Genomic DNA, 26,495 nt, shown 5'->3' on the forward strand with positions numbered 1-26,495 from the left:
AAAATTAGGTTTTGAAGTATTATTGGAAGAAATATGAGGAAAAAGAGGGTGGAAGTGAGTAATTTCTGTGGGGCTTGGCAAGCCTGTTTGCTTGCCTGTGAGTGAGTCCCTGATGGGAAGGCAGTGAAATGAGAGTGCTGAGTTTCAGCTTACAACAGCTAACTTTCCTTAAATTCCCAGTCTTAGAGAAATTGAAGGTATGAAAAGAAGTACAGCCAAATTGAGACTTTCCATAAACATACTAGGTATCTGTTGCTGGTTTTAGAATTTATAGATTTGTAAGGGTAAATTGTGATTATGAAGTAATAATGATATACTATGACATAAAATTAATACAAACTATTAAAATATGATCTACAGATGGATTATAAATGCTAAGATGAATTCATATAGTAAACTGCAGTGTAACATGTCAGTTTTGTGTTTGTATTGGAAGTTTATTTGTGCTGTTGTATTTTGGGTGATCCTACCTACAGACACACCGGAAGTTGGATATGGTTTGAATCCCACCTCTGCTAACTGTGTAATGTTGGACAATCTACATGACAAAACTGAATCTCCGTTTCTTCCTATGTAAACTAAATACGAAAATATTTACCTCAAAGAGTTGTTGTGTGAGTTAAGAGAGATAATTTTATAAAGTCCTGAGTGCATGCTAGGTACTTGTTACTTGCAGATACTTAAAAAGTAGCTTTAAAATAGTTTGTTAAATATAGTGTGATTTCCGAGAGCTTTTTAAAAAGAAAAGTAAACCCATAGTATTTAGAAAATGCTGTATATACAAAGAATATTTATAATATGTGAATAGGATACGGAGACTAACATTAACATGAATAACTGAGTACCTGCCACTAACTTAGGAAACAGAGCTATGCCTGGTCCACATTCCATCACCTCTCTTTAACCACCACCACAACCCTGGATGTTCAGTATATTACTTCCTTTTTCTTTTTTTTTATAGTTTTATAGTTTTTCTTTATAGTTTTATGTATATCCTACATTGTTTTACTTGTTTCTGAATTTTATACAACTAATAATGGTGTATGTTTTCTTTTGCAACACCTATGTTGCCGCTCAGTATGTTTGAGTCATTTATGATCACAGTTGTATTTTCATTGTCTACAATTTATTTATCCACTTTCTTTTGATGACTATTTAGATTGTTTCCAGTTTTTGTGTTATGAGAGATAAAGCTGCAGAGGAAAAAGTCTTGACAGTCCTGTTCATGCCTCTTTATGCATATATTATTTCTCTAGGATACATGTTCAGGGGTAGAACTGCTGGGTCAAAGGGTATGTCCAACTGCAAAATCTATAGGACAGTGGCAGATGGATTCCTACAGAACTTGTTACATTTATCCTCCCTCCAGCTGAGTGTGTTCTTGTTCTGTGTCTACTGTATAGGTCTTTAGAATCATTAAATTTTTGTTTAAAGAATTTTGTAAGTTGCCTATAACACCATTTTAACAGTAATCCTGATGAACTTTTTTTCTTAGTTTTATCCTTTGCAGCAGCTATTTTTATTTCTCTTAGTTTTCCAATGGTCACTCATACCTTTTCTTAAACCCAGATAAGTCTAGACATCCTGAAATAGCTGAGTTATGTTTGCTAGCTAAGTTTTTTCTCCCAGGAAAACTACATCATATTAATGCAATGTTCTATATTAAATGAAAATTGTCAGCTATTCTTGACTTCTAAAGACAGTTTGGGCAGAGAAATGTACACTTTTTTTACTGATCTGATTTTTTCCCCCTTAATTTGAGTTGAGATAGAGAAAGAGTGACCCACAGAGGACTGTTTGCAAGCTGTGGTGATTTAACCTGTGTTTTGTTCTGTGTTGCAAAAATCCCAGAAGTTTTACTCAAACGTAACTTGTATTTGCCACTCTTTTCCCTTTTTCGTCCTTCACCTGCTTCTGTTTTTCTCAACCATTGGTTCTTTTGGTATCTCATTATACTTGCATGATCCAGTCCAGTTTTTATATCACAGTTCCTCCTAACCTGACAGTTTGTACTCAGTGGTCTGCAATTTTAGTTGATTGACTTCAGTGTGTTGCCTGTTGTCAAACTTGGTAACATTATCTGCCACATTCATTTTCTGAGGTTTTCCAGGGAAGTCTACCAGGCTCTAGTCTAATGCCTAGTACTTATTATTCAATAGATGTTTATTGAATGAAGGAAAGATGTAAATGCAGTAAGGACTGAAATGCCTTTTTCCTGCTCAGCAATAATAATTACCCTAAAAGCAATGGGCAAAAATCGTGCCCTGTAAACAGTTCTGACTACGGGTAGCTTTGTAAACCGTAAGTAGTCATTTCTTCTTGAGCTTCGCGCTGGGTTTTGTTTTTGTTTTTGTTTTTGTTTTTTTTTTGGCAAAATGAGAGTGGTAGATGGTGATCTGTAAGAATCCTTTTGACTCCAACCTTTTGTGTTCTGTCTTCAATTGAAATAAAAATAGTTTCTCACGGAATGTCTGGGCACCACTACCAAAGCCTGAGTCCATCTACCTTACTGGGTGTTAGGCCTATAACTGTGTCCCAGCAACTTGCCAGTTATTATCTCTCATAACCCCAGCAAGGGGGGCGAGCATTGAACTTCCCTTCCTCCATTGTTATTTAGATTTGATTTGTTCTAGAAGAAGAATACATTTATCTTTCTTTGAGAAAATGTAATGAATGCCTTTGGCTTCCCAGTTTCATTCACCAGGCAGCCAGGCATTATTCAGTGTAAAATCTTGAGTCCTGGCCTCTTCTCCTCCTTCTCTTCCTCCAGCCCCACAGCTGTGACCAGGGCAGTTTGTCCTACCCTTGTTACTTGCTGTGCAACTTAACGCTGCGTCTTTTTTCACGCACGAGCTACCATCTTTGAGTCAGTGTTGGTTTTAACTGTTGGTTTTGAGTGTTGTCGATCCTTGAAGTCAGTGGGTCTGTCTTCATCTGGTGCTGCAGCAAGTTCCTTTCTCCTGTGGTTTCTTTGCTAGGAACCCCTCAACCCAAGGTAAATGGTGAGACCTGAGCTTCCCTTGCTACCTGCACGCCATCTTCTCATAGCTATTGCAGGGACACCCACTCTAAGACGGATTCATGCTAGAAACCCTTTCATAGAGTTACCTGACTCTCTGAATTCTCATATGACTGATGTTTCCTGAACCTCTTACTTGTCCAGAGTTCATTTTGTAAGTACTGCTGAACCCTGTGGATCAAAGGCAAAATAAGCCAGAGAGCAGACTACACGGAGCAAGAGACACAACCTGTCTTAACTTTCTATGACTTGTAAACACTGCCCAATCACTCCTTAGGGCCCTGGCCAGAGAGCTGTCTATTTAATTATTAACCAAGATTAAGGAGGCTCTTTCTTTTACTAAGGAACATAAAATAATCTAAACTTGTTGTGATATTGTGAATTTGCTTTATGAAAAATCCCGTGTAAGACAGGCAAATTTTAGGCTAAGGGTGTGTGTGGGGGTACTTTTTAAATGAGGATTTATTTTTAATAACATTAACTTGATTCTACATGGAATTTTAAAAATCTTTGTAGTTTTTTTTTTTTTTAACGTTAAATACTTATTGAAATACCAGTTGTTAACCTGCCACCTTACCTCCAGCCTCAATACGTGTAAAACACCCGAGATTTATTGGGCTATCCTGCCATAAGGAGCAAGAAGTCAGGCTACCTAAGATAATTCACCCCTCCTACCTGCTTACTTGACAAAATTCTACAAAAACATATTATGCCAAATGTATTATCGAAAGAAGCAGTTAATACCATCCTCTCTCTAGAAGAACAGATTACTTTTTGTTTCTCAGGAATGTAAGGAGAGAAACATCCTTTTATGCTTATAAGGGAAAAATGGGATAAATTACCTGACATGACTTTGCTGATAGGAGAATGCTTACTTAAACCACTCTTGTATTATGTCTTTGATTAATGTAAAAGGTTTGACCTATTAAGTATTTGCATTAATATTTTAACCTGTCAGTGATAAGTTTCTTTTGTAGTACTGATTCACTTAGTATTTTATTAATTTAGACAAGCTTGAAAGTGCTTCTGAAAACCTACAGCATTCATTAAGTATTTCAGTTTAATGTCTTTTGAAAAAGAACCATATATTCTCTAATGATTAAGTTGCAGCAAATATTAAAAATACTCCATTGTATTAATAAGTTGGATCATGTTTAAATACAGTAGAAAATTTATAAATGTATATGAACATGTGATACAAAATTTTCCTTTGGGAACTAGGAAATGCATTTTCTACGGGCTTTGCATTGAGTGTGCTTAGCTTTTGGAAGAGGAATTTTTAAATGCTAAATTAATAAATTTTGAACTCATTTAATTTTTACTCTTGTTTTATATCTATTACACAGCAAAGTTAGTAGAGATATTTATAAGTAAATTCAAAGTTGAGCTTTTGTGTAGTCATGTAATTATGCAAAATACAGATTTATCTATATTACTAAAAAACATCTTATTAAAATAGTTTTCAATAACTCATTCAAATGTAGGTGTTGCTGGAATAGCACTATTCATTTTGTCTAGGAGTTTATATCTGGTTAAAAAAGACAGTTTATATCTGGATAAAAAAGACTGAAATGTTCAAATGGGTCTGTAATTTTGAGGAAAAAGAAATGAGCAATGAATCTTTTTCCAAAGCTAATTCCATTCATTATCTTAGTTGCTAAATCCAGATTTCTAAAAGTCTAACTAGATTTTATTAAATCTGAAAAATAAATGACTGAGTCTTCTTTTATCAAAACAGTAGAACAGAAAGTAGAGTAGCTGCACTTTAATATTAATGATTGTTTTGAGGGATTGGGACTCCTAAGAAGCTCACCTAACCATCTTAATGCTAAGATCACTAAATATGGTTTTCTTCTGTGTCTATGCCAACTGTTTCTCCCACCAGATCTTCCTCGGAATCTGTATGTTTCTTTTGTGCTTTGCTGGTGGATGCTTCATTCCCTTTCCCGTGCCAGCCAGGCATCATGTCTCGTTTGAATGATGGCATCATTGCCCTTAGGTTAAGGTCTGTTTTGAGCTTAGAGGAATCTTGGCTGCCATTTTCATCGATTTATAGTTATTTGCTGTTATTTAACCCTTACACGAGGTGGATGGCAGCATTACTTTCTGAGTTTCAAGCTGCCCTGTAAACGCAGAGTTTGTGTGTCCGTCGGTTAGTACCCTGTCAACTGTGAAGAATGACTGGAGCTAGGGAAGTTGGTGCTCTGGAACACTTGAGTCAGAGAACTTCCAGATCTCAGTGCCAGGGCAAGAGTGAGTCTGATTTTCACCAAATGGAATCATCCAGTCAGCTGTTCTCTCGGGATTAAAGCGTGTCAAGATAGCCTTTCTTCTGCTCTTACTGGAGCTAACTCAAGGATTGTTTGAGTATGTTTCTTTTTCCTTCAAACTTTAAAAAATGTGCCAGAGATTGTTGTTGTTGTTGATCTGTTTAAAATGATTTGCATTTAAAGAATTTCAAAGACAGTTTTCATTGAGATGTTCTGGCTCTTTTTTACTCTTTGTATATAGTAAGGATGGTGAAATCATGGTCGGATTGTGTTCTCCTGTTTGCATTTTTCTGGGGAGATGAAAGACCCATAAGAGATATCTGCCCTATCTCATCCCCTCTCCTTCATTTAGAGTTTATAGTTATGGGGAGGATAAACCTGGACAAGTTTAACTTACAGGATTTGAATCTGTGATTTTCAGTGGGGAACTTTCTGTGTAACGACTCCGTGTCAATGGTTAAGAGGCTACTGATGGTACTGTAGCTGTGTCTGTGGTGGAGATAAAAATGATAAGAGGCTGAGTCACAGATTTAAAATAATCATCCAAGACAATAACAGAAGAGAGTCACAAGGAAGTTTATGGCTCATGCTATAGGGAATTAAGACATTTGCAGGAAGGGGGTATTATTTTCACTTACATGGAGACAAAGAAGCGGCATTTTAAATAAGGGATCTCTGGACAAATAGAGACGCAAGAAAGTCCGCAATGCAGGAAGCTTGGCTTTGAATACATCTTTGGGGATATAGAGAAAGGCAAAGGAAATTTGAGGCCAGATTTTGTGTGTGTGAGTGTGAGAGTGGGGGTAGGAGGGGCACAAAAAAGATGTGGAACGCCTATCTAAGGAACTAATTTCTGAGAGTAGACTTTGAAGTGTCACTGAAAAGTTTGGATTCAGAGAATGAAAGGCTTAAAGCATGACTGAATAAATCTACTGATAGAGATTGGTTTGGAAATGGAGATTATCACTTAGAAACAAGTTACTGTAATCATCTCTTGGGGTTAGGTGGTGCCAAAGAGCTTGAAGAAAAAAGGAAATACATTCATTCATGCTTTTTTTTTTTTTTAAAGGTAAATATTTAAAGCAGCATATGTGAGGTATTCTAAAAGTGATTTTCTGTATTATCTGTTTCCATTCTTAACCATGCTATGAAGGTAGGTACTAGCCTACTTTTATAGATGAGTAACAGAGAGTCTCTTAAATTAGACAACTAGTAGTGATAAAAATTCATAGCCATGCCTATCTGACTGCCAAGTCCAAGCCCTTCCTACTCCCTTGCTCTGACTCATGAAGCATGAAATGGAGAACAGATGAATGTTTTATTCCTTACTTGATTTGTCATAGATTCTTTTCTTGAGAATTATTAAATGGATCCAAATTAGGAGTATATTCATGCATATTCTTATATATATAACTATATGTATGTCAGTACACTTGAGTTTGAGTTTGATTAAGGTGTTATGTGTTAGACGTTAGACCTGGCTATTTCTCAGTTGAGAAGATGCTCTTTTCTGATCATTTAGAGGAAAATGTCAATTGACAAAATTTGGGTCATTGATATATTTTAAATCGATTCAGAATAAATGGGAAGAGATTATATTTCCTATCAAATAGTAATTTGGAGTATAACAAATGAAATCAATGTCCCAGTTTCCTAGAATAAAAATTATAAGATAAACTGGAATATATAGAAAAGAATAATTTTGGTTAATCTTTCTTACTCAATGAAAGTTAGCTAGAAGAGTTTTCATATTTGTAAATCATTGTAGAAATGCTATATGTAACTGAATTTCTTATTAATAGTAAGTGAAGCTTATTTTTTAATGGGAAGATGATCTTGGTGTCATCACTCTAGTAATTAACACTTATTTTACAGTTTGAAAATATGTGATATATAGAAGAGGTGAGAGATTTAAAGAAGTAGGTACTGACATCCAATGAATTGCCTACTACCAACACCAAAAACCTCTCTACCTCCTGCCTAAGACATTCTGGAACATTGTTTTTGTTTTTTGTTTTTAGATTGATGTTAGCTTATTTTTATAATTTGCGACTTTTTGTAAAAGCGCCCCCCCCCAAGTGTGGCTAATTGAGGAATATTTATTAGTTGTTTTCTGGTTAAATGAGATTTTCATATATATTTCAGATGGCTGTTTCTTCATTCTCAAACTGTGCTAAGTTGGAGGCCTTTCTTTTGGGAACATTTAAAAAATTTTGGATCCTAATTTTTATTTCTCTTTGTATAACCTGCATTTCCTTCAGCAAAAATAGATTTAGGTTCACAATCAAGAAGCAGCTGTCTGAAATAAGTTCATTGACTCAGCTGAGTGTCTGCAGTTGCCCAACAAAAGTTACTTGGTTTGGGTAGTGTAGAGAAATAAAAATAAGCATTCAGATTAGACTTTGACTGCTATAATAAGAACTTCTGTCTGTAACTTGAAGTTTTGAAGTTCACATGTAGTATAATCTTATGTTGCAATTTGGACAGATTTGAGCCTAAACACTAATGAGATTGTTAATATGAAAGCTTAAGTGATAATATGTTTAGTATTTTTCTCCTGAATTATTTCTGTGATCCTCAAAGGAAACATTGAATCTTCATCTCAAGGTTGACATGACAAGGGGAATATCTCAATATTGTTCACAAGATGAAAAAAAAAATTGTAATTTTGTAAAGCGATAAATGCTTTAGTTCATCAAAGAAAATCAGTCCAAAGAATGAAATGGACAAAGCCAGAAGTGTGTTGAAAATGATGTCCCAAAAGACTTTTAGGAACTGTAAAACTGAGTGCAGTGGTATACAACTATTCACACATTTTTTTAGATCCATGTAGGACTGCAAACTGATTTGTCTCCTTGAGAGACTGTTGCTGTAAATATTTAGGGAGAAAGAGAGTGTTGATAAGTCTCTGGCATAACTAAACATTCACAATGGAAGAGTGTATTAAAAGAATAAGTTGTATTTTGGTTGGAAACCCAGGTTACTTTTACGATTCTGTTTTCTGAGATCCTTTTCTTAAAAATCGCCTATCTTCCAAGTTTTTACTTGTGACTCTTCATCTCTGATAGGTACAGAAAAATTTATATGGTTGGGAAAAATACTAAACACTAAATTACGATCATTTGATAAAACTCATTTAAAAATTTTTTTCAACCTTACTGAGGTATAATTGACAAATAAACTGTATATATTTAAGGTATACAACATGATGATTTGATATAAATATACCTTGAAATAATTACCATAATCAAATTAATGAACACATCTATCACCTCACAGTTATCATTTTTTTGTTTGGTGAGACTGCTTTACGTCTACTCTCTAGCATATTTCAAGTATATAATACAGTATTATTAACTATAGTCGCCATGCTATACATTAGATCCCCAGAACTTACTTATCTTATAACTGAAAATTTGTGGTTCCTCATTTCTGCCACTCCTCAGTCCCTGGCAATCACCATTTTACACTTTGTTTCTATGAGTTCAATTTTTTTTTTTTTGTAGATTCCACATATAAGTGAGACAAAAAATATACTCTTTTCTCTGCCTGGCTTATTTCACTTAATATAATGTCCATAAAACTCATTATTAAAACTTGGCAAATTGGAGATGTTTGATGATTTTCAGATGAAATGTAAACTTATGTCTGGAATATTGAATTGAGAAGTAGAAAAGATGTTTTAGAGTCACTTATGTGAAACCTTAAGGATCTCTTTACCTTAGGACCCCAAGTGGAAAATAAATGCATTAATTATTTTATGTATTCTTACATAATTCTTAGCTCAGGTTATTTGAGAATGATTATTTTTATTCTGCAATTACAATTTGAAAAATAAATATTGGGAGGATTTGACCTATTAATAGAAAGGTGCTAGCTGCTTTGTAGAGACATGTGACACAAAATGGTATTTTAAGTTAGAGGATCTAGAAAATACAATTGCAGTTTTCAAGCATAGTTGAATGTGGCATTTCATGGAAAGAACCTACGTTGAAAATGTTTTGTAGTCCAGATGGGAACTTTATAGAACATTTATAGTATTTCTGAATCAGTGTTGTGCTGTACTCTCACCAATTTCTCAAGATAAGATACACCTTCAGTGTAAGTTGTGAATTATTTAGAGGTTGAAGTTGCAGATGATATAAAAAAGGCGCTACAACAGAGGAAGAATATAGACTATGGTTTTGTTTGTTTGTTTTGTTTCGTTTTTACTAAGTACTGTAATCTGCAATGTGGTGTGGTGAGTTAATTAAACCTTTTCAGGATAATATTATGAACTTATGATGAATTTTCTCATAGGTCTGAATTCCTTAGTTTTCATATATCGTTTTGCCTTTTTTTAAGGTGCTTGGCGAAGCAGCACATGCTCAGGATATTTGTTTTAAATGTTGAATGGCTGTTGGTCATTTTAATGAAACAAATTTAATGATTTGAATTTTAGTGAAATGACATTTTTGTACTTTGTGAAAAGTGTCAATGGTTTGCTTTGTTGTTTTAGAAAAATATTAAGTGAATAAACTTCAGTTATTATTAAATGTTACCTTTTAGAGTTTCTCAATGATGAATGAAAATGAAAAATTAACCCCAAGGATGACTTTTGTTTTATAGTCCTAGCTCTTTCACCTTGAACTAGTTCTGGGACCTTGAGCAAAACTCTTAATTTGGACCAGAATATCCTCTTCTTTCAGTGAGACTATTAAATTGGATAATCTTTAAAGTTTGTGATTTTGAATGAAGAAGAAAGTTAGAGTTCTAAATAAGTATGACTATTCCTAAATCGAGTTACCGAGGTTAGTAAGAGGAGTTCCATATTCATTAATTTTTAGCAGAATTTTGATGAGGAAGATAAGAGAGCAAGTTGGTAGAGAAAATATTCCTTATAGAAGTGATGCAAGGAGTTGCACAGTAACACAACTTTGTGTGGGATGCAGTGACAGTGAGATTTGTTTGATTCAAGCAAAGAGTTTTCTTGGAGTTTTCATATACTGTGTCTAAAAGCTCAATTTCTAGTAAAATGACCATTTAAAATCTGTTTATAAAAAGCTTTTATTCTACATTTCCTTTATACCCCAGCATTTTTGCTTCATTGCCCACCCACTCCCCACCACACACCCCAAAACCATAAGAACTATATTATTCATTTCCTCTTTAACTGCATTGTATAGTTTTCTCCCAAAATTAAGAGCACAGCCAAAAGTTAAAAAATTATCAGCCTGTTGGAGAATGAAAATAATACTGATTAACATCAAAGCGTGTCTCCATTATAATAAGATTCTCCTTTTTACAAATTGCTCTTGATAACAGATTGTTAGTAAGGGCCATTTCAAAACTTTTCTTAAAATATCTCTTACTCAGGATATTACTAAAAAAACTCTTTCTAAAATTATCATAACATATTACATGCAGAATTATTTTCAAAATTAAGACGTCTGTTTGATAGAAATACATTTCCTAATATCTAAACATGTACCTTTTTTTCATTTGGTAGTTTCTTTTCAGCTAAAAGATGCATAGAACAATGTCTATAAAAGAGAGCTGTCTTCAGTGACAGTCTTCAAATATTTGATTTGTGTTGGAGAAAGAAATGAACTGCTTTTTACAGGGGTGTGACCATAAAAGTAAAGTTAACCCTTCTCCTTTTCGAAAAAATAAAATGCATTCAAGCTTACGTATGATGTATTTTGACCGAAACCTTTAATAATACTCACGAAGATACATTTTTCGAGGGAAAAGAGCCTGTAGGTAAATCATCTGTAATTGCCTTAAAAGTTGGAAATAAGTGTTAGAGGAGCTTGAAAATGAGGTATTCACATGTAAATATCCTTGAGAATTCTCATACTGTGTAAGTAGCATTAAAAATGGTTCCTGTTGAGTCTATTTGATTCTTTTAATAAGTGCCAGTAATGCCTTTGATCCAGAAAGGTGTATGTGAATGTTCTCTCAGATACACACACCGTGTAATTTCTGAGTCAGAGTCCCACTACCCTTTTAATTTTTCACAAATTATTCCAAGCTTATAATAATAACATAAAAGATCTCCTTTGTAATGATTTAAGAGTTGTTATCGTTTTGAAAGTTTCAGACTGGAACCCTCTGCACCAGCAATGACTTTGGGACTCTTGACATTTAGCTGGATGAGTGATCCCAGTGTGTAGCTGCCAAGTGCGGGGAAGATGTTGCGGCCGGCGATGTGTAGAATTGCTTTGACTCACTCCAGTCCCCTGGCAGCCGTTGCAACCTGGCGGCAGCAACACTCAATCTGTGCACTTGCACATTTGAAAGCTGCTTTTCTTAGGCTCCCACAGCAGTTTGTATAGAGGAGGAGCCAGAGTAAGATGTCTACAGAGACTGTCTCAAAAGCAATTCACTTATACGCTACAAAGAACCCCTTTTTAGATTTGGTCCTATCACTACACTTCTCGACTTCCGTCAAAGCCTTTGCTGAAGACACAGTGTGAGGGGCAGGCTGGGTAACTTTGCTTGTGCTGAAGTCTGTTGTAGAGTGTTTTCAAGAAATAAGAGCCTTAGAGTAATTTAGAGCTAGACGGACCTCTCCAGAGCCAGGTGGAGGCAACCGGAGATTCAGAGGCTAGGTGATTTGGCCAAGGCATGCTCCCACTTAGGGCATTTGAATCCAAGTTTTCAGACTTTCACTTAAATGTGTGTATTTACTGTGTCAGAAATAGGGTCCTATGAGTTGTAAAGGAGGAACAGAAAGGACATTTTAAACCGTAGATTAAAAGTTAAATAGAAGTGTCAGTTGCCCCAAATCTGACAGGAAGAGCACAGATACGAGTTTCAGACCCTGGAAGTTGGAACTGATTCGGAGCTGAGAGCATGTGTGATGGGTTTGTATAGCTTACTCAGTGAGAGAATGATAGTGGTTCTGAGGGAAATCAGAGCCTTTCCCAAGTAATACGAGTTAGCGTGCGCACTTCTGTTCATCCTGTGAGCTCCTGTTTCTCAGCTATCACTTTTTGAGCACCTGGGAAAAGGAAAGGAAAAGGATGTCTCCCCAGCTATGGAAAGCTGAGGGACAGTACCGGTGGGAAGCAGAAGCATATCCTTCTATCCTCTCAGTGAACCGTAACAGTTTCCGCTTCAGTAACTGGGGGTCTCTTCCCTGGTCTCTCCGTCGCCAATTCAAAATCACTGATGTCAATTGCTCCACAGACGCTGCTTTGCACCAGTCTCACTGTATTTTCTTCGGTGACAATGAAAAACTCACAGTTCTAACACCCCTATTTGCCTTTCATGTACAGCTGTGTGGCAGTTACCCTGTGGTCCTTTTAGATTAAAAATGAAACTGTAGTATCCAAAAAAGAATTTAGTGGAAATATTCCATTTCTGTTTGGAGAAGAATAAAAGCAGTTGGATATAGTGGAAAGGATTCTAATTTTGTGATTAAGTGAGTTGGGTCTTAACTCTGCCACTAATGCATTCGGTGAACTTCAGCTGACCTTTGACTTGCTTTTCCTCACCTGTAAATTGGAAGACACAAATCCAAGAACTGGATTTTTGGATTTGTAGTCCCTGTCAACTCTAGAAAATGAAGCATCTCATTTTAGAAGAGTAGCTTCTCAAATTATCCTATAAGTTAAATATAACATTCAGGAATGGTAGTAAAACATGCAAAATTTCCCCAAGGATGTCAGTTACAACTGGTTGTGGACAACTCTTTTGTAAGTCAAAACTTTCCATCAGTGAGTACAATGCTTTCCAAGTGAATCGATCATTTCTGTTGTACAATGTGGGAATCCGAAAATATTTAGATAATTAGCAGCTTTTAAAAGATATTTATGGACTCTGCTTCTGAAGGCAAAATATTGAGGCTATAACTAAGAACATTTAGATAGATTTGGATTTCATCTGTTTAAATTTAGCCCTAAGCTTTTATCTGAATTATCATGGATTAAAACTACAAACACTTGGATACCTCAGCCTTCTGCTTTACCTTGATTATGTATTTATTTCACTTGAATTGTTTTCATCAGTTTCATTTTAATTGGTCATAACTTGTGTTGCTGTCACCCCAGTGATAAACGAGGGCCTTGGCAGCTTGTATGTGCCGGGACATGATACTACTTTAAAGACTTTGCTGGAAACCCTGCTTATTTCTAAATACCAGTTACAGCTTATTTAGACCAAGTGAATTTGTTCTCATATAGTGTAGGCCAGAAGTCATAGTAATTACTGTCATGATATAATGATGCTAATGTTTTATTGTCATCATCTGAAGTGAATGATGAAAGCACATTTGTTAAATTGGATCTCCTTTCTAGCTCTGTGTGCTGTCCTTATACGTCCTGGACCGCGTAGGAGATAATTGGGCTCTTTTTTATTCTCTGTGGTGGTGGCAGAGGTTGAACTTGAGATATGAAATCAATATTATCAGCCAGAGGTGTGATTTAGAAAAAAATGATATGTTATCTACTAGTTCAGATCAGTAATTGGTGAGGAAATGCTGTAAGGAATATCTGTTTCCTCATACAGAGTAGCTGTCTATTTTTATTGAGATATAATTGACATATTACATTATTTTCAGGTGTACAACATAATGAATATTTATATATATATATATATATATATATATATATATATATAAATGCTTACCACAGTAAATCTAGTTAGCATCCGTTGCCACACATAGTTAGAAATCTTTTCTTGTGGTAAGAACTTTTAAGACCCCCTCTCTTAGCAACTTTCAAATATGCAATCCAGTAGTATTAACTATAGTCACCATGCAGTACATTACATCCCCAGGATTTATATTTATTTTATAACTAGAAGTCTGTACCTTTTGACTACCCAGAGTAGCTTTTCTGAAGATTATTTCATAACATTTAAATGCAAGCAGAAAAATTTTATAAAAACATCCACTAGGTGGCACTTTATAATTGTGTTTAGAATCAGCCCTGCAGCATTCTTGACTAGAGGATAAAATTGACACAGAAAATGTCTTTCTCTGAATGTTGGGTGTTCATGAATATCTGGATTCATATGAACTGTAAAACAATCCTAAAGGGAAAAGTTTTTATCAGCGATTTTGTCGACTTGCCCACTCTTTGTAAGGAATGCTTCTTCTACCACATCCCTGGTACATTCTCAAACAGCATGACACTGGTAACCTGTATTAGTAACGTGGGGAAGCCTGCTTTCCTAGCCATTTAAAAGTCTTAACTTTATATAAAATATGACAAGCATAGAAAAACTGATCCTTTATTGGAATAGCTATCAATTAGAAAATAATGTATGTTTTTTCTGCCAAAAACAGGACATGGTGCTTGTAACAGATATAGATTATATATTTAGTGTGGTTCCAAAGTTCTTTTTAAGATAAGGTTCTAAGAAGCACTGGCCTGGTTCTGTGGAGGATTTTTACTATTTGAGTTGATTTTTCAGATAATTGTTAATATGCTAATAATCTTACTCTACCTAGTGCATACAAATTTATGAATGGTTTGGTTAATCTCCATTTAGCCAATTAGTATTTTTTAAAAGCTTATTCTTTATGAAAGCTTATAGTACACCTCAGTATTTTCTTACTTTTGGTTTTTAAAGTATTTGTATTTACCAAAAACTTACCCAAAAGAAGAAAAACTCAATCATAATCCTGTTATTCAGAGATAATATTGTGAACAATTTAGTGTTCATTCTTCCAGGCTTTTGTTTTTGGTCTGCGCATATATAGGCACATATTTTTATTTAAAAAATTATATTCTTTTATCTCATGAACCTTAAGTTTATCTCAAACATCTTTTCATGTCAATAAAAGGATTTTCATAATATTCCTTTTTAACAATCTTTTAAACTAATCTCCCGCTGTTTGTATTTTGGGTTCCCTCGATTTTTTCCTACCCCTAGAATTTAAAAATGCAGAGGTATTCCTTTACTTGTAACATTTACTAATAAAAGCACTGTATTAAAGCATCATGGGTCAACCTAGCACACAGCATCTGTTTATAAGTAAGTTCTCAATATTGAGTGAATTTCTTACTTTCTGACTAATATGAAGTTAAGGATTTAGTAGTTGTTAATTGTAGTTTATTTCAAATTGATCTGAATGTTTATGTTCTGTGATTAATCATAACAATGATAATTATACTAAACTTTCATACTCTATGCAAGGTGTATATACAGTCACTATAAGCAAGTTAGGTTTTTAAAAATATTATTTTTTATTTTGGGGGTAGGTAATTAGGTTTTTTTAATTTATTTACTTTTTTTTTTTTTTTTTTTTGATGAAGGTATTGGGGATTGAACCCAGGACCTTGTGCTTGCTAGGCATGTGCTCTACCACTGAGCTATACCCTCCCCCCTGCAAGTTAGTTTATGTACATACAAAGTGGTTTAATCCTCACAATGTGGTAGAACTATTATTATCCCCCTTTTATAGATGAGGATGCCAAGGCACAGAGAGGTTGGGTTACTTGCCATAGGTCACACAGTAAGTTGTTTATTGATCCAGGTCTATGAATCTAGGAAAAAGCAAGAAAATCCACACTGTTAACCTTTCTGCCAAACCACATGAAGCAATAGATACAGACAAAGTGGAATTAGGCAGTGGAATTATGAATTTCTTTCAAAGCTGTATTTAAGGGCTTCAGTTTAAAAAAAAAATACTAGAAATTTATGTGGTTCTTTTAAAAATGGTATCAATATCTTCAGATTTTCTTACTGAATATGATACTGGACGTTGAAAGTTCTCGATATAGATTAGAATTATGCTACATAGAAGATGAGTTATTTTGTGAAGATGACACAAAGATACCTAATTTTTAACTTGTTTGGAATTTATAGACCATGGTAATAATTTAATGTATATTACCCAAAATTTAGGCTCATGGAATTTTCTGAGCTTTGATTCAGGGCAGGCTTTTGTCCAGGGCAGACTGCTCTGACAGATGAAGCTGCATGGCTCATGAACATTTATTAAGTAACTAATATGTGCCAGGAACAAAAATCACACTGGGCATTCAAGACAAATAAAAGGTAGCCTCTTTAAGAAGTGCCTGAGGTGTGGCCAGCAGCATTGGAAAGATTCCCAAAGCAACAGATTTCTGTAATAGTGCTTGGTTACTTACTTTGTGTCTTTATAAAATGAAAAAAAATAAAACAAATGAATAAGCAAACAAACAAAAACAAGGAGATGTTAGTATAGTCCAGCATTTCTCTTCCCTCTGAACTTGTCCTGAGGTGAATTTGTAAAAGCCCCTCTTACCTTGTTACCATGTACTTAAAATTCCTCCACAAAGAGTCAGTCATTAAAAATGACTCACAAAACCATTTTTTAAAATGTGTTAATTTATTATATATTGCTTGATGCTCCTTGTCTCATTGGAACAGCCCAGACTATGACAGCCTGGGAAGAATCAGCACAGACATTTTAAAGCAGAAAGTCTGGTAGCAGTGAACAGCTGCAGTTAGAAAGTTGGGTCTGAGTCCCAGGGATCAAGGAAGACTGGGAGGAAAAAATGTATAACAGAAAGTAATTTAGGATTTCAGATGCTTCCTACTGAGCCCATAAGTATTAATGTGCCCATAAGGTTTGTGGGCACTGATGAGTCTGATTTTTGGATGATGGAGAGCAGAAGAGGCCAGACTTGCTCATTGATTACATGGGACTGTTTGGTTCTTAGGAAGGTCTGGAAAAGTTTTTTGCAGGGCAGAGTTGAAGGGTGGCAGAAATGTGAATACACCATTCTTCCCTGTTTTAACTAGAGCAGACTCATTTAACGTCATTTACCGTCTCAAGAGTATCTCTTCCCAAGGCAGAATATCCTGAAATCCAAATGGGATTTCAGAAGCCCAAGATTGCTAAAAAGAGACCAAGGAGTGCAAGTGGTGGTGGGCACACAAAAAGCAAGGGTGAACTGGTTTTCGGATGAAATGAGAATGTTGATTGGCTTGACTTCGGCGACAGAGCAAATTATGAAAACTTTAGACCTTGCTGAACCTGACGAGGAGGCTCGGTGTTTATCAGAAACTACTAAAACCACTATTTATGTAATATTTATAGGAGACCATTTGAGATTCTATTGAATTACCAGGTCTTGTTATACCAATTTTTAAAAAGCCTCTTCAGCAGTTGACGGTCCTATAGGACCTGCTGCACATGTAGATAAGGGAGGCCCTCGTGCTTCAACTTCCACACTCAGTGACTATTCAGTTCTTAGAATTAAAAAAAAGTACAAATGTACAATTCCAGATAACTTTTCATTAAGTGAACAAATTGGGTCTTTGTTGCACTTCAAATAACTGACTAGTGGAAGCATCATCGTAATACGAATAAGTAATGCTTTAGAAACCTGTTTTGACAAGGTTAAGTCAATTTAGATAGCTCATATGTAATCAGCACAAATAGACATAGAAATATTAACTGACAGATGTTTTATGACATAAGGGTAAGTGATCAGGGGTTACATAGAAAATATTTAAGCTGACCAAGGATACCTTAAGAGTATAGTATGGGTGAGCCTCACATATTCCTGAAACGGGAGGGGTGGGAGTGGGTTGATGGATGAATGTCCTCATTGAGGGGAAAGCCCTATGACGCTTGTTTTGGGGGAAGAGTTTTAATTAAATTAGCTTCAAAATGTGAATTTTTATATATTGGGTTTATTTAAAACAATAATTCTCAATTCCCAGGGAGTGTTTGGAAATTTGTGGGGCATTGTGTATCTCAGTGGCTGGGGAATACTACCACCTGAGACTGAGGGTTGGGGATGAAAGGATGGGGAAGGAGCTGAGGTGTTTGCTGACTCAGCAGTGAGTGAAACACTCTTGCCTGCTAAAGAACTTCCCCACCCAAAGTGCCACAAGCATATTCACTAAGAAATGCTGATTTAGAGTAAAGGATATTCGTTTAAGTTGAGCAAAGCCAGGTAAATAATTGGAAGTTTCTGCTCTTCAGGCTCTGAGGATGCATGCCACATACATAAATAAGGTGGGTGGAACTGTAATCCTGCAGAAATTCTGGAAGTTTCTATGCTTGCTATTTTATTAAGTTAAATTATCTTGTGGATGGTTTTACTCAGTTGTTTAACTGAGAGTAAATTTTATTTCCCAGTCTCAGAGCAACGCTAGCCACAGGGTGGCTGTAGATACAAATTCCCCAAATCTAACACCTGCTGACTCTGAAAGTCAGTCTAGATCACCGAGGAGGCTGCACCTATAGCTAAAACAGGTCCTCAGCAGCTACTGATAATGTAATCAAATGCAAGGTAAAATGACACATTTTCAGCATTCTTTATATTGGTGCAGTGCAATGAAATCCAAAATATAATTTATAGTTAATGAGGGGGAAAAATCAGGTTTTGTAAATGTAGTACATATAAAACTAATTTTGTTCCTCTGTTTTTAAAAGCAGATGTTGAATAAATTCATGCAGATGTTAGGAACATGGATAGGGGGTGAGTAGTGGTTGAAGGAAAGAAGCCTTAACTTGCTAGAAACCTTTCATAAAGAAGGAACAATTACTTGCTTTCTTTCAGTGTTTTGTTATTGAGATTACTGATGATCCACCATGATTTCTTGAGCCATCTCTGATATTTGTCTCCAAATTTAGCTATTTCTAAGACAGTGCATTCATTCCTTTATCATTTATTGCATGCATTCTTTGTAGTAAATATGCTTCAGTCAAGTGTGGAAGACAAATCTGCAAACATGAAAACTTCTATTCAAGGTGATAATGCCGCAGTAGCTGTGTAAAAAAATACTGTGGGACCCAAGGAATACATTCTAGCAAACCAGCTCTGGCCTTTGATCATAGTATGGAAATCACTTAAGTTACCTGAAAATGAGACAGAACTATGTCTCTACTCTCCCACTAGACCCAGAGCATTGGCTTATAAGCTAGGTTGCTTCTGGTATAAATAGACAATGGGATTTTTAAATTCACTCTTAATTAGCATATGATATGTTGAGAGTCTGCTTTATTTCTCTGTATATAGTCAAATATATGCTTCACTTCTTAATATTTAAACTATAGAACCTTCTACAATAATTGAATTACAGACAAAAAGGCCCATTTGCTGTAGTTGCAGTCATTATGTAGTGAAGCAGTTAATTTTGAGCAAGTGTTGAAAAGATGTCACATGGTCACAGTCAGGATCAGAAAGAGAAAATGACTTTCCACTGCAGCATATTGATTTGGTCCCTCTGAATCCTGGTACTTTGTTCTCTATTAAATTACATTTAAAATATTTGATTTTAAAATACCTTATTGGCTTTCTTTCTTGCTAATAAAATAATACATGTCAAAAACACTGAAAAGCATGAAGACAAAAATGGAAGTCACCCTCGATGCATATACCATTCCATATCCATTGTGAACAAAACATTTTGATGTTTATTATTCCAATGTTTTTTTCTAGGCATAGATACAGTTTTACGGTTTGTTTTCTTCTAAATTAGAATCAAGGAGTATAAATGTTATTGTACATACATTTCAGGAAAGATTTTTTTTTATTTCTTGATTTTATTATCTAATTCCTCTGCCCTTTCTTGTTAAGAGTTTTCTCCCTATTTAAATGGTGTTTTATTTGTATTTCACAAAGACAATGGGATTCAGGGCTTGATGTACTGTGGAGGTGCACATATAGTTTAGAAATGTATGCTTCTTTATGTATCCCCTGTACATCTGTAAAATCACTGCCATTTGATAAAGATGGGATGCAAATTTTTCTTTTCAAGGGAAAAGGAAATAGCTGTTTTGCTAGGATATTGTAAGGACTTATTGATGACATTTGCCTGATGCCGACAGATAGGATGACACTTGATTATCATTCTTTAATTATGCTTCCTAGGATGTTACTGCAGATACTGTGAGTCACTGTGTGTGCACATGCTTAGGTGGTTAATGCTACTTTCAAAGCTAAGCTATCAGGCTATCAGTCAAGAATATACAGAGTGCTGACTTTATGGATGAGTGTCAAAAGTTAGATTTGGCTTTTGAGGTCATGTTCAAACAAAATCATATTTTGTGAGAGCATGGAATGCTATCCAAGTTCAGATAGCAATTCTATAGTTTCTATCAATATATCAGCTCTGCATTTTGAGAATATGTGTGTATATGTGTGTGTGTGTGCGCACTTTAAAAGCATAGTTCTTTTCCATGGAAGGTGTTCTTTTTCTTATTGTTTGGAAAAATTCTATTGTTGTAATGGGGGCTTTTAACCTAGGATTACAAACCTTCTTTAGGGTTCAGTTAGACACTATTGTTTTTCTCTGCTAACTGAACTTCAAGGACTATTAGTTACCAAAGATAAGAGCTTCCCCCATAATTTTACCATGTTAATGTCTCTTGTTTCCTGTTTATAATTAAAAGATCCACAACCAATAGCTATCAAAGTTAAGGAAATATTTTTGAATAAATGATGATATGATGCTGAAGTGTTTATCTCTCCTAATTGCTTAAAATGGACCCTGGAGACACTAGGAATATTTTTTCTGTTTTAAAATAGGTTTGTTTCATTATTGAAGCCACATATTACCATTAGACTTTTGCTGTAATAGAAAATGTAGAAGGTCAAGAATAGGTTTCATTTTTAAATATGAAACTTAAACTCTGTTCAGGTTTAAGACCCTCAAACTTTTTCCTTATAGTTGCAATACATGTTTTATGGAGGCAATAATTGCTGTCCAAGGAAATGCTAAATAACTCTCCAGAACAGTCTGACACCACACAGAAGGAATAGAGAGGATCTGCCAGGTGGTCAGATGAATGCTGTTACTGTGACAAGTTCTCATATCGTCATAGCAGGCAGAACTGTCCCAGGCAGCAGCAGTGGCAGAGCATAAGCAGCTACTTCTAGGCTGACAACTAAAAGCTAATAACTCATATGATTGAATTTCAGGAAACATTTTTCCCATAGTTGGGAGTGGGGGTGCCTAACTGAATTATCAATGTCAGCTATGAACAGTGAGAAAAATGCTTTTCCAAGATCAAAGGCAAATATCGTATTTGGAATTTGTTCATGAAGAGTAACTTTGCAATTACAAATATACTTTTAACTGCAGTATTTTGTTATCTGTCTTCAAAGGAGGACTGCTTGTTGATAGGCTACTTCCTGCCTTTCATCTTTTTTTCTGACTATGGACAAAGTGGGGAAAAAAGCAGCACCATGGTAGTGGCGCTCCTTTTTTATGAGCTGTTTTAAAATACAGGCAACTGATTAAGGTATTTTAGAAATTAGGTTGGCTCTCATAGGAATGCAGTTCTAATTCTGTGGTAGGGTCACTACAAATGATTTCCAGCCAGCTTCCTGCCAGATCAGTAGCAGAGATTAGTGGTGTAATCTGTAGAGAAATAGGAGAATGGAAAATAAGAATTTACCAGCTTTAGGAGCCAGGTCCTTATATAGACTGATAGGAGGCTGCCAGAGTGGAGAAGCAACTTTTATGAAGTAAGAATTCCTCCTGACAGGGGACAGTATCTGACAGGGGAAATACACTGATTTGTCAGCTTGACAGATTCTTGTTCTTGGAATCAGCATAAAGCTACCTTGATCTGCTTAACTAGAGGGTATTTAATCAAGTGCATGCTGCAAAGGAATGTTAAAGGTGGTAATGTGGGCCCACATTAGGCTAGTTGCAAAGTCACGCTTGAACAACCTAACTAAGATGCTTTTTGTAAACGAAATTGAAGGAGAGGGAGGAAAACTCATCCAGAATTGAAACTCATCAAAGTTTGCTGAAAATTACATGTGAAGGAAACACCATTCCCTTTCTTTCTCAGCCTTCATTTTTCTTCATCAGCTCTTGCCAGTGATGCATCTGTAAGAGGAATAATGCAGGTTATCATGCTGTGAGTAAGGGGACCCTGATTTTCACTTTTCTGATTGCTTGCTATCTGCTGTCAGTAATGCCTTACAGAAATAACTCCCTGTGCCCTGGAGCATTCTGACTAATGTTGTGTTTGGGGCAAAAGACCCCAAACCACGGAATCCTTCATCCAGTGTTCCTGATTTTTGTCTAATCGATTGATTTTCGGTTAAAACTCTCAGTGCAGGTTTTTGCTTTTCTACATTTTGTGGCCGCTAGGTTTTTTGTTGGTATGTACTTTTTCTTTGAGGTAATTTATTCTTTCAAATAGCAAGGAAACTGGAGAATTGTAAGTTGCCCTCAAAATAGATCATTTCTTGTCTGCTCCATTCTGCAATGACTTCTTTCATTAGGATAATAGGATAAAACTGCCCTTTAGAAGCTTTTCCTGTATCGATCTAGTTCATTTCATAGTGGAGAAAAAGAAAGAAACTAAGAGTTCTTTCTGTTCTTTTATTGTGAATAAACCTGGCAATTTTGAATTTTAAAAATAGCAGTTTACTCATTCGTCTTACTAATAATACAACTTTAAAGCAATTTCAGATTTGTAATGCAGTAAAAAAAATCCTAATTATAATAATTTCCTCAAAAGGGTCCTAAACTCTATACCAACACAGGGAATAAGAAGGTTTAATTTTAAACCCAACCTCTTGTGAACTTTTACAGATCTTTAAATTGATGGGGTTGGACTCTAATTTCTAAGGTCCCTTTTAATTCTAACGTGCAGTTTTATTAGCAAACTCAAATTTATATCTCATCGAATCCAGTATCTAGAAGCAACTGCAAGAAATCTTCTGGTTTGCTTCTCTCCATTTTAGCAGTAACAGAGTCCAACTTTTATATTAGAATAACTGTTCATTCCCCCTACCCCAAACCTGTTAAAAACTGTGTTTAGAAGAGTTACATCTTTTTTGGTGATAGGTATCTGGCCAGTAATTTCTGCCTGCAGTATGTTCAGGGAGCATTCCAGACAGGGTTTGGGAACTGTAGTTACAGAGTTCCACAAGCTAGGTAGTTGTCACTGTTCAGCTCCTGTTACCTTTATGAACAGACTAGTTCTAGATCCTGTACCTGTTGTCCCCCACATACTTTGCTTTATCCCACCCAGGATGTGAGATTGGCAGTAATAGAGGAGAAATTAGGACTTGGGGTTCCATCTAGCTGTTTGGTAGCAGTGATACCTCTTAGATGAATCTCAGAATTTTTGAAAGTTGGTATAATATATGGACTCCAGGATATTTGGGGAATAATAAATAAAGCAAATTACAGTTGTGAAATTCTTAACTTACCATCCAAAGAGTAGGGGGGAAAACCACCCAATAAAATATTTATCTGGATTCTGTTAGTATTTATTTCTCACATAAAAATTATTAAATGTTCTCAAGGATATTTAATAATACAACCCTTATAAACTACCAAGATAAGGCAGTGATTTAAAGGCTCATAATGCTAATTACAGTGAAGTTAAACTATACTGAGTCACTTTAGCAGTACATGGTGTGTGTCACTTGAAAAAGAAAATCACAGGTTAAAGCTGACAAAGGTAATCATCATAAGTTTTACTTCTGAGCACCTTGATCTTCAGAGGACTCAAGAGGAACCTTTAAAACTAGTCCCATTTTTTAAAATGTAACAACTACAGAGTTTGTCATTTTCCCAAATGCTTCCAGAGCCATCTACGTATGGATGAAGAAGTATCAGACAGCAGTGTAGTGTGGCAGCTGCACCACTTGAGTCTGAATCCTGGTGTCCAGTGCACTAGTATCCTAGCTGTTTACCCTGGGCAAGTTTGCCTCCAAGCCTCAGTTGCTTTTTCTGTCAAATGTGGATAATTATGCTTCCTAATTCATAGAGTTGTTTTGAGGAGTAAATGAACTAATAATGGTAGGTGGAATAGTGCCCTGATACATAATTAAGTCCAGAAAGGAAAAGATAAAAAGCATATTTTGTATACATGAAAATTCCATTTTCAGTAGTAAACCCATAGATCTTCCCTTACAATAAAAGTGTGGTTTACTAAATTCAAAGTAAATTTCTGAGAAGTGTTCATTGTTTTTATTACACAGCATTCTTTTTGACTTTGTACATCCTAAAGATTAGGCATAACATATTAAAATGGGCATATGATGACTGAATTTCTATGACTATGAACCTATTGTAATTTTTAGATTAAAAAGTAAATGTTTTAAACTGTGTGAAAGATATGTGTTGAAAGAATATTGACAAAAGTTGCCGGGACTTGGCACAATTAATAATTTAGCACTTTCAGTTGTCAAGGACAGCCCCCTTTGTCTACTGTTCATATATCAGGTGCTTACGATTCCCATTAATCTTTCTGTCCCCAAGGAACTCCTCAGTGTTTCAGCTAGTTCACCTCTTGGCACATGAATGGTTTGGATTGATGTGAAAAGAACCAGGATTTAAAGTCCCAGATTTGGCCACATTTATTACCTGTCTCAGCTGCATATTGTGGTGTTCAAATTTTCCGGTGTCATAGGCAGAGTTTTGCTCCAGATGTGGCTCTTGTGATTCTTAATAAATACAAAAGTAGGGCAAAGGTGGTTGAATCCTAACCAATATGTTAGGAATCTGAATCTCCTACTCTCTGAGAATTTAACATTTCCACAATAAAGCATACACTAAATTATTTGTAAGGCAAAAAAATTACTAGGGGCCTCCATGGCCTTGATTTGAAGCTGTTAGAAATGACCTTTTCTTTTAAGGGAAAAAAAAAAATTCCCATACATTCTCTAAAAAGATGTTGGAAAGTCTTATTTAAATGTTGGAGACTTTATTTTTCCTAACAAAACATATGGAAAGTATTTAAAATGTCAGTAATTAAAAACAACTTAGTGGGGATATACAAAATTCAAAATTGTATTCAATTTTCAAATTATAGAATTCAGTGTTAATTAATGGTGGAAGGGTTGGCGTAGACTATGAGAAAAGCAATGTAGGAAAGAGATATACAAAACAGCTGTTGCCATTTTTTTAACCCACCTATACAGGTAAGAAATTGTCACCAATGTAAAGGCTGTGTCAGGGGCTTTGAAAGCTGACTTATTGTGTCTTTATCTACCTGCTAGGAGGTGAGACGGGGGAGTGGAGGCCTATGTAAAGGAGAGGAGGGACTCTGCAATACAGCCTGGTCTCAGCTGGAGTTACTGAAGTAAAATCATAGCAGAGAGTGGTAATCATGGGCCTTCAAGGTCGTCTAGACCAACCTTTTGACACCCAAAGACCTTTCACAGTTTTTCTACTTCATCAATTGCTTATTTTGTCCTTGAGCAGGTCTAGTATTGAATCTTTCTCTTTTTGTGAAGTGAAAACCAGGACTAGATGCTGGGCATCCTTACTCTTAATCTGGTTCTGTTATTGGGCCCATGGTTCCCGTCTTTTCTCTACTCAAAAACTCTACAAGCAAGAGGAAAAATGCGTATGAGAAGCATGAAAATGTTACGACACTTTACGCCTGTCTCAGGTCATCATTGACCAGTTTCTATGTGAATGTCAACAAAATCCCAGTTTAATTCTCCCTTAAGCATTGCTTTCCCATAAAGTCCCAGCCAATTATTAAATCAAGCCTGAGGTTTCAGGAATGGCCAGCCACCTGACTTCTTTCCAACTTCCTCATCCTGTGGAAAGCTGCAGCCGCTACTCCAGCCGCTACTCTTAAATAACAACACAACAAGGATCTGAGTAGTTCTTTTCAGGAATTTTTCAAAGGACTATTTTTGCTGATCCCCAGAGTAAGAGAAGCCAGGTCAGAGTTGGCAGAGTTTGCAGTGACAGGAAAATCCCACAACCTGGCATTCACCCTTGGCATTTCCTCAGTAATGTGTGGTAAGTTTAGCCACTAGTTATAACGGTTAACAGTGGGATGAACTGAGATCATCAAAGTGAATGGAGAATAATGTCTTATTATTGTGTACTGTCTGCTCCCAAATTGGACCATATTTGTTGGCACTCTATTGCATGCTGTCTGGTTCCCAAATTATTTCTTTACTATATAGATCTTATCTCACCAGGTGTTTTATTGGTCCAACTCATGTTTTATAATCAGTGTCATCTCTCTTAATGCTAGTCCATTAATAGGTCCTTATAAGGTTGATTTGGAATCAGGAGGTCTCCCTAGAGGAGCTATGTAAGAGCTGTAGGAGGAATTTGCCCACTTCTCAAAAACAGATTTGGTTGTCACCGAATCCAGACAGCTGCAAGCAGAATTCTTTGACTCCTCAATGAACCTTACCCTCCAGTTTGAGAAATGCTATAATGCGATATAAATAATACATCTGATATTAGCTGTTAGAGTGTGACTCTTGGTACACATCAGACAATGACAGGTTTTTTTTTTCCCCCTAAAATTAGGCAAGTATGCTCAA

The 26,495-nt window shown here is 35.7% G+C and overlaps 1 protein-coding gene across 8 annotated transcripts in view; it reads left to right on the forward strand.

Moving 5' to 3' along the window:
* BBX (BBX high mobility group box domain containing) overlaps window positions 1-26,495 on the forward strand; it is a 256,885-nt gene that overhangs the window by 119,910 nt on the left and 110,480 nt on the right. The window lies entirely within an intron of this gene.

This window comes from Camelus bactrianus, chromosome 1 (assembly GCF_048773025.1).
Source record: "Camelus bactrianus isolate YW-2024 breed Bactrian camel chromosome 1, ASM4877302v1, whole genome shotgun sequence".
In the NCBI taxonomy this organism is placed as follows: Eukaryota; Metazoa; Chordata; class Mammalia; order Artiodactyla; family Camelidae; genus Camelus; species Camelus bactrianus.